Genomic DNA, 13,174 nt, shown 5'->3' with positions numbered 1-13,174 from the left:
CACAAGTAGGCAGAGAGGCAGGCAGAGAGAGAGAGGGGGAAGCAGACTCCCCACCAAGCGGAGAGCCGGATGTGGGGCTCGATCCCAGGACCCTGGGATCATGACCTGAGCTGAAGGCAGAGGATTTAACCCACTGAGCCACCCAGGCGCCCCCCATATTCTTATTTTTTTAAAAGATTTAAAAAAGATTTTATTTGTTTATTTGAGAGAGAGAGAGAGAGAGAGAGAGACCACGAGCATGGGGTAGGTGCAAGGGAGAGGGAGAAGTAGATTCCCCGCTGAGCTGAGAGCTGGATGTGGGGCTCGATCCCAGAACCCTGAGATGATGAGTTGAAGGCAGCCGTTTGAACTGACTAAGCCACGCAGGCGCCCCTGTGATACAGTGTTATTGGCAATAATCACCATGCTGTATATTAGATCCAAACTTGTTAATCTTATAACTGCAAGTTTGTACCCTTTGACCAGTATTTCCCCTTTCCCCCTACTTCCCACCCTACTCTGTTTCCTTGAGTTTGTCTTTTTATGTAAAGACACACACTGTATGTAAATGTATGTCTTTACATAAAAATATGTCTTTTACATACATTATATGTAAATTATATCATACAGTATTTGTCTTTCTCTGAAATTTCACTTAGCATAAGGCCCTTGAGGTTCGTCCAGGTTGTTGCAAATGGCAGGATTTCCTTCTTCCTCATTGCTGAATAATATTCCACTGCATGTGCGTGTGTGTGTGCGTGTGTGTGTATGTATACACACACGTATATATGACATCTTCTTTATTCATCTGCTAACAGGCACTTAGGTTCACAGTTGAGATCCATAGTTCCCCATCTTATTTAGAGTAAAAGCCCAAGTCATTTCAATGGTCTACAAAGTTCTATAGTAGCCACCCTCACCCTTTCCTTGCTTGATGCTTCTGTTCTTATAATCCCAACTCTGTTTGGCTTCACTGGCTTCCTTTGCATTCCTCCAACATGCCAGCTATACTCCTGCTTCAGAGCCCTTTCTTTTGATGAACCAACATCTATCTAGGTAACAGAAGAATGACCTAAATACTTTTGTTTGGCTTGACCCCCCCCCAACCCCTAGGTTTTTACTGAAATATGGGCTTGTCTCCCCTGACCTAACAACACCCTCCTAAAATATCCCTCCATTTTCCTTTCTTGCTTTTTTCTTCCACTAAGATTTTCTATAAGTTCTCTATTATCACTAATGTTCAATGGCAATGTTATCACTAACACTGTATATTTTGTATCTTTGTTTATTATACTCTTAACTCCAGTAGAAAGCAACCATGTTGCCAGAAATTTCTGAATACTTTGTTCCCTGCTCTATTCTCAGTATGTAACAGCTGGTCAGTAAATATTTGATTTCTCAGTAAGATTGTCAGTAAATATTTGAATTCTCTTGAAATAATCCATGAGCCCCAGAATGTTAGTAAATAGGCTAGATTTTCCTGGGACTTTTGCAGGAGGGATGGACAAGAAGGTTTTTGTTCAAGAGGTGATTCTCCTTTCAATTACTCCTGTCCTGAGAATAGAGACCAAATTATTTTGACTTAAGAGAGCTGCTCTCCTAGTGCCTTGGATACCTCTGATAAACAGGTCCTTTTTAGGTTAGTACAACATGTAATTAAACAAACTAGGTAAAAATGTTCACGAGAACCTCAGAGATGTCTCATAATGCAAAAGAATTTTGGTTGACAAAAGATTTATGAAAATTCTTTTTAATATTACCTTTAAATGCAATGACCTGTATAAGCATAAACAAGTAACTTAAAAATTTTCCCTATTGTTCCTAACTTTCAACCACTGACCACCTCCCCCCTCCACCTCTACTACCACCCCCCCGGTAAGGTAAAGCCAAATTTATTGTCCAAATGAGATTATTCAAGCCATTTATTTGCTTTTCCCTTGTTCTTATTTTATTTCTAGACTTTTGGCCATTTCTCTGTTATTGTTTCCTACCTGGGATGACAATATAAGAAGATGCAATTAAGGACTAAAAAGTTGGGTTGGGAGAAAAGAACAATTATTGCGTATAAAGGAAACTTAAAGGGTCTATATGGATTGGACCTCCATGTATTTCATGAGGACACATAATTGATAGCAATACCAATGCATTAGAAATGATGTTCTCTACTTCCCAGTTTGCACTATTACCACACATGTATTTCGTTAACACACATAAGCAAGAGCAATACACATGTGGTAACAAATGATTTTTCTTGACTAGCCATTTTGCAAAGTTAGTGAGTGCCTTTTTTTTTAATCTGCCAGTATATGTAAATGCAAACACCCTTCTGTGCGCAATGATGACATCTTTAAGTAATTGAAAGCTCAGCATGAAAGTTGTGTCCAGCCTTAAGACCACTCTCAGTTAAAAGGTTAATCCTTCTAACAGTTGAGTAGGTTGCCCTCTCAGACAGATCTCCGAGAAGAGAATTTATTATAAAAGGTACAATCTCATTGGGTATGCGAGGTAAATAACCTCATTAAGAATGGAATATGAAGGAGATGCAGGACTATTCAAATAGGGCAAAGGGGGGCCAACAAGGTAAAACAAAAGGCAGTTATGGAAGTCAACCACTGCTTTTATTTTGTATTTCATATTTTGTGCTGTATAAAGCAGATTACAAGGGCAAGCTGCTTAGCACTGAGAAGGGTCCAAAGGAAAGAGGGCTGGGTCAATTCTTTTGGTGAAAAGCTTGTTGGTCATTGATTAACTGAAGAATCCCAAAGGGTGGAAAATGTTGACAAAATGATGGAAAATGGTGGAAAATGTGAGGGCTATAAATAAAGAGAATCTTCTGGATCTAAAAACCATGATAGACCTTGGGCACTAGTTTCCCAAAGGCATGGGTGTCTTCTGATTGATGGCTAGATTAACTCTCCTCTTGTTTGACTGAACTCTCTTGTAATGCTGGAATGTCAAAATAATTACCTGTCTCTGAAAAATTCCTCTTGTACTTGAGGTCCTGAGCTATGGTCTCCTGACATTTAGTGTCTACACTTATTGTCATCTACATCTATATCATCTACAGATATGTGGGGCTCGATCCCAGAACTCTGAACCTCTTATTGGCTCTTTATAGATAGTCCTACTCCAACCTGAGCTCAGCTTCCTAGGACAAGCCTTGAAGGTGATCAGTTACATCAGCCATATAATATGCATTAAGAAAATGCAATAGAGGGGCACCTGGGTGGCTCAGTCGTTAAGCGTCTGCCTTCAGGTCAGGTCATGATCTCAGGGTCCTGGCATTAAGCCCCACATCGGGTTCCTTGCTCAGCAGGAAGCCTGCTTCATCCTCTCCCACTCCCCCTGCTTGTGTTCCCTCTCTCACTGTGTCTCTCCATCAAATAAATAAATAAAATCTTAACAACAACAACAACAAAAAAGTAAGAAAGAAAAGAAAAGAAAATGCAATAGAGGCTCTTCTGCTCTAAGAGATACAACTATTTCAAAAAATACTTGCATTCTGCAAAATCACAGGATTTAAAGGAAAAATAGAGTTAGAAGAAGACCACTCAGAACGTAAGCAACTTTGTAACAAAAACACCAACAAAAGAATCACAAATCTAATAAGAATATTCTCACAGGTAAAAAAAAAAAAGTCAAATTAACTTCCTCACTGGAAAGAACTACTATTAACACAGGAATTTTTACCTTTAAAAAATGTACATTTTACCACAATTAAAAAAAAAAAAAGGAGATCTGGAGACTTGTTGAAATTTTTTAGGCTCATTAGTGTCAAAGTTCAGAAATCTGACAATCTATCAGTCATACCGCAATGTTCTTTTTCCTTAAGCTTCTTCAACTTTCAGTGAGTGCAAACGTATAAAACGCCGCCTATCTTGGTGACGTCTCTGAACTTTCTGGTAACCACTAGAAACAATTCTTGGGGTCAAGAATATAGTTTGCTCAGCACACAATGAAGTCCCTTTCTAAACCTTTTTTAGTTACATCAGAGTTCCGAATTTTCAGATGGAGTATTTATTTTCTGCTCTCCCCCCTGCCCCTCACCCAGCACTCAGAACTCTTGTTCTCTCCTCAGATGCTTCTGCTTATTCTAACTGGACAAATCACATGATCTTACGGGTGCTATTTCAATTCAGTAAGTATGTATGGAATGCCTACTCTATGTGCGGAACTGCTAATGAGTTTCTGTTAACTCTCCAGATCAGAAATCGGTGTCTTACCAGAGAACTTCTAGGGACACTGTCTTCACCCAAGACAGCAGCCAGAACGGAATAAGGACTCAAGTATTCTTTAAGTGTCTCTTAAATCTCTTAAGGGACTAATACCGATAATTTGCTGGATGACTTATTGGCTCCAGTGTCCGCAGGCGAGCTGGGTGCCAAGAGAAGGAAATTATGAGGCTGTGGGCATTTATGCCTCAGAAACTACCTTTTTTTTTTTTTTTTTAAAGATTTTATTTATTTATTTGACAGATGGAGATCACAGAGAAGCAGGCAGAGAGAGAGGAGGAAGCAGAACAGAGAGCCCGGTGCGGGGCTCGATCCCAGGACCGATCCCAGGACTCTGGGATCATGACCTGAGCCGAAGGCAGAGGCTTTAACCCACTAAGCCACCCAGGCGCCCCAGAAGGTACCTTATTTTGTAACAGGTTTCATCTGTGGCATTCGTTTAATGACGTGTGTATGGGTGTGTACATGTGTGTGTTCAAATTACTCCACAAAAGATCTTGAAACCTTAAGTGTCTCCACAATTCAGTTTCTCTGTCACAAGGCCATGAAGCTTGCCTGGAATAGTGAAATTCCCATGAAATTGAATTGATCCTCAAATTATTGCTTAAATGATAGAACAGTAGAAACTTAAGAGCATATTAATGCTAATGGGAATTGCCCTGCTAATGTTGTGCAAGGCCAGCTGAGAAGTGCACTAGACACGCTGCAAAAAAAGCCATTATGCTCATCTTTTCATAGATGCATGATTTGTTTTATTCTTAAAACATTTGAGGTTTAAAGTTTTTATAACATGCTTTATGAATAGAAGTGTAATGAGGTTGAAAACCAAAATAGTGCTCACCACTGTGCCTGGAAATGGAAAAAAGAGAAGCGTTAGCTGAATGCTGCCCATTTGAATCCCTATTTCTAAAAATCCAATTTAATTTTTTTATTACTTGTCTCATTAACCCTCAGATTTAGCTATCTGAGTCAAATAAGAGTGACAATGCAAAATACTTGGAAAAGACTTGTTTTTTCTATTGATCTTCTCGTGCCCATCTTAAAATTAAAGTGTTCTTATGTTATAAAACTATTGTACAATATGCCCGTGATTTATCCCTGACTTGGAATCTACCTGTCTTAAATGTATACTGAGACTTTATTTATGCTTTGAAAATATAGTAGATAAAAAGCATAAGTGTTTCTGATATTATGTTTTGTCATCTCCAGCTAAGAAGATTGAAATCCTGAGAAACAATTTTCTGAAGAAATGAAATCGTGTGCCCTCCTGAACCCTTGGGGGAAAATAGCCTCTCTGTTTGCTCAGAATATGAAACAGTAAAACAGTACAAGTAAAGCAGACAGCCATGCCAGGCATGTCACTTTTCTCTTTGTATTGTTTGAAATGATGTTTGAGGATTTTCCTGGGGTTTTATTTATTTATTTAGAACACAACTGGAACAAATAATATTTGCACAATCTCACTGATGTAAGAGTTTCCAAAGCAGATGTATTTATTTTCTGAGAAATGTGAAAGGCTGCTTGATAACTCTTGTGTTCTATAACTTTACAGAACATATGTAAAATGGAGAAGATTTGGGAAGTTCTCTATAATGATGACATTTCTGAAAATGGGAAGGGAATCTTTGACGTCTTTGTCTCCTGAGTCCTCAGTAGTCTCATTGGCTTCATAGGGTAAGTAGAAGAATACCTTACAGAGGAAGAAAAATTTCTAAAAGGAAATAAATGCAAAACACTGTTTATGTTTGAACGGCTGTATTTTTCAAAGGAAGATGATCACATTTAAAGTAAGTGTTTCTGGATATTGTCACTTCTCATCCCTCAGGGTAATAAATATCCCTCCTGTGTTAGACGATAGTCCAGATAATTCAGTCTTGTTGAAGTTGGAATGTAAGATTCTGTAAAATCCAAAGTAACCTTTTGTTTTTACAAGTTGACATAACACAGTGAAGCACGTTTGGTGGCACATCTCTTGCTCTTTTTGTAAGACTGTGGACTCCAGGAGAAGAGATTTTCCTTCTCCTCATTCATGAAGCTGATTAAGTAAATCATATAAACAAGATTTTAAAATTTTCCTTTGCAGGTAAGCTATGTTATAAAATTGTAACAGTACATAACTGCGCAAAAATCACCTGTCAGAGGCAGTTTGTAAATAATGAAATGTTCATGTAAATAATGTAAATAATGAAATATTCAAATGTTATTTCTGATGCCAAGTGATTTTCTAAGTTTGATTACTCACTTAATCAACAACTTTGGCTGCAAACAGTTTGGCTCACTCCAAAAGTCTAGACTTGTCTCCAATGATAAAGATAGGTATCACTAAGAATATTCGGAGGCTGTGAAGGCACCCCCGAAATGGAGTTCCAATGCTACCTGACACATTGGCAGTCCTGGGCTAATGACTTTTAAGGAAAAGCACCTATCTGACATATTTATTTAAAAATCAGTTACTTTACTGTGGAGTCCTATCTTGTTTACCATTCGGCTCAAGTACATCTCTTCCAGATTCCTTAAGAATGCAGGACACCGTTGGGAGCTGCTGTGTTTGAAAGCACGCAGGATCACTTAGCCCTCAAAGTTTGGGGATCAGAGAAGAGGGATGGTCTCAAGAACTGTGGGTGAAGTTGAGTCACTTGGCGATGTTAACTCAGCTGTTGGTTACTGATCATTCCTTCTAGGAAGGGGTTCCCTGACCTCTATGTATATGTATGTGCTATTTAAAAAATATATGTATTTGTTTATTTAGAAAACACAGCAAAGTATAAAATAATTAGAATATGTATTTTAAAATATTTATTTGAGTAGAGTTGACACCCAAGTTGCATTAGTTTCAGATATAGAACAATAGTGACTCACCATCTTTATATGCTATATTATATTTTCCACAGGTGTAGCTATCATCTGTCACCATACTACATGATTACGATATCATTGACTATATTCCCTATGCTGTGCCTTCTATCCCCATGACTTACACATTCCAGAACTGCAAGCCTGTATCTCCTACTCCCCTTCACCCATTTGCCTACCCCTTCACTGCCCTCCTTCCCTCTGGAAACCACCAATGTATTCTCTGTATTTATAGGTCTGAATTTTTTTTTTTTTTTTTTTTAGGAATCATATGGTATTTGTCTCTCTCATTCTGACTTATTTCATTCAGCATTATTCCCACTAGGTCTGTCTATGTTGCCACAAATAGCAAGATCTCACCCTTTCGGATGGCTGTGCAATTATTTATGTGCTCATATAGGGATACAGCAGCCCTTATTCTCAAGTTGTTCTCTGAGAGTTTTGGTGGGGGGGTATTTTTAGTGCATTCATTCTTTATGCTCATGTTAGTGAGATCCTTTTTGACTGCAAGTGGCAGAACTCCAACTAGTTTAAGCAAGAGGGGAGTATTTTAGAAGTTTACAGGTTTATCTTATACAACCTAAATGCAGGCAAAGGAGGCATGTGCCTGGACCTTAGGGGCAACAGGCTCTAGACATTCAAATGCCCTGGGAACTTCTGCTCTATCTCATCCTCAAATGTATTTCACTCAGCTCTTTTTTTTCACCCTCAACCATTGTACAACAATGTTCTCTATGGGGCAGAAGACGCACAGCCAATGATGGCCACTAGGTTTGCCAGCTGTCATTTTCCAGATCTAGCTCAATCAAGCCCAGATAGGCATACCTCTAGGGCCAACAACCATGGCGAAGGAGTTCATGCAGTCCCCACTGGGATCCCGTGGTTGAAGAGAAGGGGGCTGGGGCGAGAAGTTCTCAAGAGAAGGGAGGATTGGAGCAGAAAACATGACAGCGACAGTCCACCACAACTTCCAACTAGAAAGGTAAGTATGCCAGGAACAGAGGGGTAGCATGTCAAGTAGAAAGGCTTGAATACTCAATACTTACGTAAGATGGACTGCCTTCCAGATAAGTTGTAGGGCCTGAGTAATAGAACTCTTCTCCAACTCTAGAACTGGTGAGATGAAATGTCATATTTCCTTGACCTCACCATGTAGGTTACCTGGGGTAAAACGGCCTTGAAGGAGGGGGGCTCTGGAGCCAGACTCCCTGAGCTCAAATCCACCCAGCTGGCTGCGTGACTTTCGGCAAGTCCCTTAGCCCCCTAGGTCTCAACTTGCTCATCTGTGAAATGGAGATAGTACCTATTTCAGAGGGATATCTGAGGATTTGGTGAGGTTTCAGTACCTGTGCCTGACAAATACCTAAGAATTTAATAAATGTTAGCCACGTGACTATTATTCTTTTTCTCATAGTTACATAATAAGAAAAAGAAACTCTACAGGAAAAATATCTCGGTGACTTTGCACATGCCGCTGCTTCTGCTGGGACGGCCTGCTTCCTGTCCTTTCAACATGCGAAACTCCACCAGTGCCACAGACCCAGCTTTTCTCCTCTGGCTGCTCAGAGCATCCTACAGGCAGAAAATGCAGACACACTCTGGCTGGGTTGTCCTGTGGGAACTTTGAGAGTATGGGCCGTGTTGGGTTCATTTCTCTGTTTCCAGAATTTGGCAGAGGAGAGGAGACCAGTTTTTGGTGGTCTGACTAAAAGCTTGCACTTTTTAATTTTCTCTTGTTATCCTTGTCTCTGCCATTTTGCCCGGCATTTCTTCCTTCAGTCCTTGCCTCACTGAAATCCTACCAGCCCTTCAAAGCCCAGTTCAGACGCTGTCTTTTTTGGCCAGGCATTCCCTGACCAACCAGCCAAGTTTCTGCAATCTCTCAGCACGCTTTCCTTCCTAGGCACATGGCCCTGCCAGGGAAGTACATACTGGCTTACCTAAAAATAGATAGGTGATAGAGGTCTTGTTTTCATAGCTGCATAAAGAAACTATGTAGTCAAATAAATGTACTTCTTTGTTTAGAGGTAGAGCATATGTAACTAACCCTGGCTTTAAAAATATTAGCTTAATGTTTTTGTAAACATGGTTCTGTTTGTTCTACAGCCAGCAAAAGGCCCATTCATTTCCTGAATTCTTCTACTTAATTTTAAAACTTGTTATCATATTCTTGGTAAAAAAGATTGCACCTATTAAAAGAGTCTGTTATAAGATAAATTGGGAATTCTGCTTCCTGACTCTATTAGATTTTAATTTAATTCAAATTGTTAAGCACAGAGAAGCCAAATAATCTTAAGAAGCCAAAAGAAAATTTGCAGAAAAGGAAGAAGAAACAGGTAGGATTTATGCTATTTCCTAGTAGGTTTTCAGGGATTAGATTAAAAACTAGTGAGAGGTCTCTGGAGAAAGACCAGCTGCCAATTTAAAAAATGTGAATTTCAACCGAGGATAACTAATGTCTTAGGCACCCTAAATCGTGAAAGATTGTGATATTCCCAACCTCAAGTTATATAAAAGTGCTTGTTTCCCTGCGCTTTTTGTGGTCCTTTTTTTGGTTCCCCAACAGGAAGTGCCATAGTAGATGGAGATGGGAACAACTTGGGTTTGGTTCTAGCTTTGGTTTGAAACTTTTACCTATCTAGACAGAGGACATGATACCTGTGTTGGTGATCCAAAGGCATGACATCTGGAAGCATGTGTCCATGAGCCACAATGTCCTTCCTGTTTCACCCTTTGCAAGCCTTTATTTTCTCATTTCCACAAATAGGAAGCATCCATTCATGAGATATTTTATCTAAGTATTCATCATTATTAAAAAATATGATTTTAATACTTCAATGGCTACAGAAAAATTGTTAATTTTTTTAAAAAAGGCAGTGATAGTGGGGGGACGGGAGAGCTTTCCTAAGCATGGCCAAAATTTTCTGGGTGCTTTATTTACAAAAAAAAAAAATATTTTAAATTGTGATTTCTGTGACCAGTTTCTACATAGGTCACCATGGCTCTGTCCTCAGAAGCCCAACAGAAGAGGCAGAAATATTTTAAGAATGTAGGCATGCTATGTCAAGTTATTTGCTTTGACTGATCTTTTTCTCCAGTAACTTGATGGATTTCCAGAGCTGATCCTTTCTTCTGATGAGGTCTCACTCCCAGCTTCCATCTCAAGACCTTGTATCATCTGCTTTTCTCTTCCCAATTCCCTCCCCAGTCTTGCCTCCCCTCTACCATCTCCTATTCATTGGCACTTCCCTATCAGCCCAGGCACTCAAGCTTTTGACATCTCTGAGGAATCTTCCCTGTATCCCACCTCTCTGACACTTAACCTGTTCCCTCCTCTTTCCAACCAAGTATCTGAAAGAGAAGTTGATTCCTGCTGCCTCCACTTCAACTCCAGAATCTAGCTTCTGCTTTCAGTGTTGACTGCAGCTATTTTGCAAACATCACCAATGTCCAGCTAATGACTCACTCAGTGGATTTTCTTGGTAGGCATTGCTGACAACTCCATCTGATCCACCTGCAACTTCACTTTCCTTATTCAAGATCATGGCTAGTTCTGGTCTCCTTTCTTGGTCTCCTTCAGTGTCTTCTTGCCTTCCTCTGCCTACCCTGCCATTAGTGGTCGACATTTTTTTGAGGTCTCTTCTCACCACTTTGTACTTTTTTACTGGTGAAGCCATTCATTCCCATGGTTCTAACTATAGCACGGGTGCCCACATGCTGATAATTCCAAATTTGATATTTTCAGAGCTGAGATGGTCATAAATGTCATCTGAACCCATAACCCATAACTGTATCACCATCAGTTATCTTTTAAAAAAATACAATTCTGATTATGTCACTTCTCTGCTTAATTCCACACTGGCTCCTTGCTAAGTGTAGCATCAAGGCCAAAGCCCTAAATTTGACATGGGCATGGAAAGAGCTTCCCAAGCTGTACCTAAGCTTCAGTCCAGGTTGTATACTTGTTTCATACTGTGAGAGATGTAATATTAGAATTATTAGTGTGTCTGTATCCTGCTAAAATGTGGGGGTCCTGAGAATCGGGATCACATCTCGTTTATCTGTCCACCTCATATCCTTGGTTCTAACACACCTGGCATGTGTAAATGCTCAAGGAATTGGGTTTGTTGATGGGTGACTAAATTGATTAAATCAATTGATGGTTTGGGGGAAGTGTAGTCCCCACCCATAATTATATCATATATCAAGGAACCCAAATAAGAAGATAACTTCCAAAAAATTATAATCACCCTGGTATTTTCACAGTATATAATCTCAGTGTTCTTGGGATTGTTATCAGCAATGATGCATCTATAAATATTGTTCATTTTGATGATGATGTGTCTTTTTCTTTTTTTTAATCTTAAGAGTGTTCATTTTGTTCTAGAATTCCTGGTACCACTCCCTATCTTTTTCTCCACCAAGGTTAGTTTTTGTTACTTCTGGCCACGTGGCTTTGTTTGTATCAGCTGACAGTGTTGCCTATGAGAACAGGTCCCACAATTAATACCATCATCTAGGAAATCAATAACCAAACTGCTGAGCTGCCGGTAACAGAACAGGGGGGCTGGCACTTGACCTGAAGAGCACTGGGCTGTCAGTCTGGCTCTAGTTTTTCTCACAAAAATCCATTGCAGTCGTGAAGATTGTCTTGTTTCTAGAACCTTCCAGGAAGGAAATGTCATTTCCTCTACCCATACTGTTCACTTCTTTATTTTCCCACTCCCTTCTTTCTCTTTCTTCTGCCACCTTGTTCCATAAAGGATTCAAGATACCTTATTTGGTCCATAAATACATCATACATTAGAAGCAACTTTTTAAATGTCAGAGAAATGATAGAAAAGTAAAATGGAGCCAGCCAGGGATGAAGCTAATTCCAAAATGCTTATTACAAATGTCTCAGTGTTTGCTAGAGGAAGAATTGAGTATTTCCAATTTGACTCTGAGCTTTTCTGCAGCTGGTAAGAAGAGGAAAAATCTGATAAGTGATGTAATTCATGATATCTGTAAGTAAAAGCAAAATCAATTTCCCCACACAGCTATTCCTTCTGCTAAGACCTGAAAGACATCTCATAAAGAGAATCTTGCATAACATGCTGATTGATATTCTCAACTACATTTTTATTTTTTAAAGATTTTTACTTATTTATTTGACAGAGAGAGAGATCACAAGTAGGCAGAGAGAGAGAGAGAGAGAGAGAGAGAGAGAGAAGCAGGCTCCCTTTTGAGGAGAGAGCCTGATATGGGACTTGATCCCAGGACCCTGAGATCACAACCTGAGGCGAAGGCAGCGGCTTAACCCACTGAGCCACCCAGGTGCCCTCTCAACTACATTTAAAAAAAAAAAAGATTTTATTTATTTATTAGAGAGAGAGAGAGATCACAAGTAGGCAGAGAGGCAGGCAGAGAGAGAGGGGGAAGCAGGCTCCCTGCTGAGCAGAGCCTGATGCGGGGCTCAATCCCAGGACTGTGAGATCATCACTTGAGCGGAAGGCAGAGGCTTAACCCACTGAGCCACGAAGGCGCCCCTCAACTACATCTTTATCGTGGTGAATATTTGACTTTTTTTTTTTTAAATGGCATTTGCAGGATGGAGGATGATAGGATCATTCAGCTAGCATCATTTCAGGCCATGCTACTGAAGTGAATTAGTCAGATTTTTATTTGGAGTCACTGTAATTTGGACCTTTCTTCCTCAACCTCTAGTGAGTTTTCCTGAAGTAGGCTCTATTTGAGGCAGTTTCAGGAAACTATATGAAGAGGTACAGGGCAGAGTTTGCTAACTTCAGAATTTGTTCACAATGGGTAGGATAACTTGGTACAACAAATACTGCACACACTCAGTGAGGTTGGTTGCCTACTTTAGATGAAATGGCTTATGCTTCTGCCCTAGGAAACGTGGATGGCAAAGCCGGGGAGTGATAGAGGGCAGGGAATGTGTGAGGGAGGTATCGCACGCTCTCATTGTCCTTACAGAATGGGATTATACGTTCCTGCTGTACCTGTCCTCAGCTCAGGGCACCATACCTTCCTGTTGGCGGATACTGGAAGAACTCTTCTGAGCCTCGTTCCACAGCTTCCTCTGCCTTCTGTCATTCATAAGTGAGATG

Source organism: Enhydra lutris, unplaced genomic scaffold (genome assembly GCF_002288905.1).
Source record: "Enhydra lutris kenyoni isolate GAN:26980312 unplaced genomic scaffold, ASM228890v2 scaffoldscaffold1, whole genome shotgun sequence".
Classification (NCBI taxonomy): Eukaryota; Metazoa; Chordata; class Mammalia; order Carnivora; family Mustelidae; genus Enhydra; species Enhydra lutris.
This window is presented reverse-complemented; position numbering follows the sequence as displayed.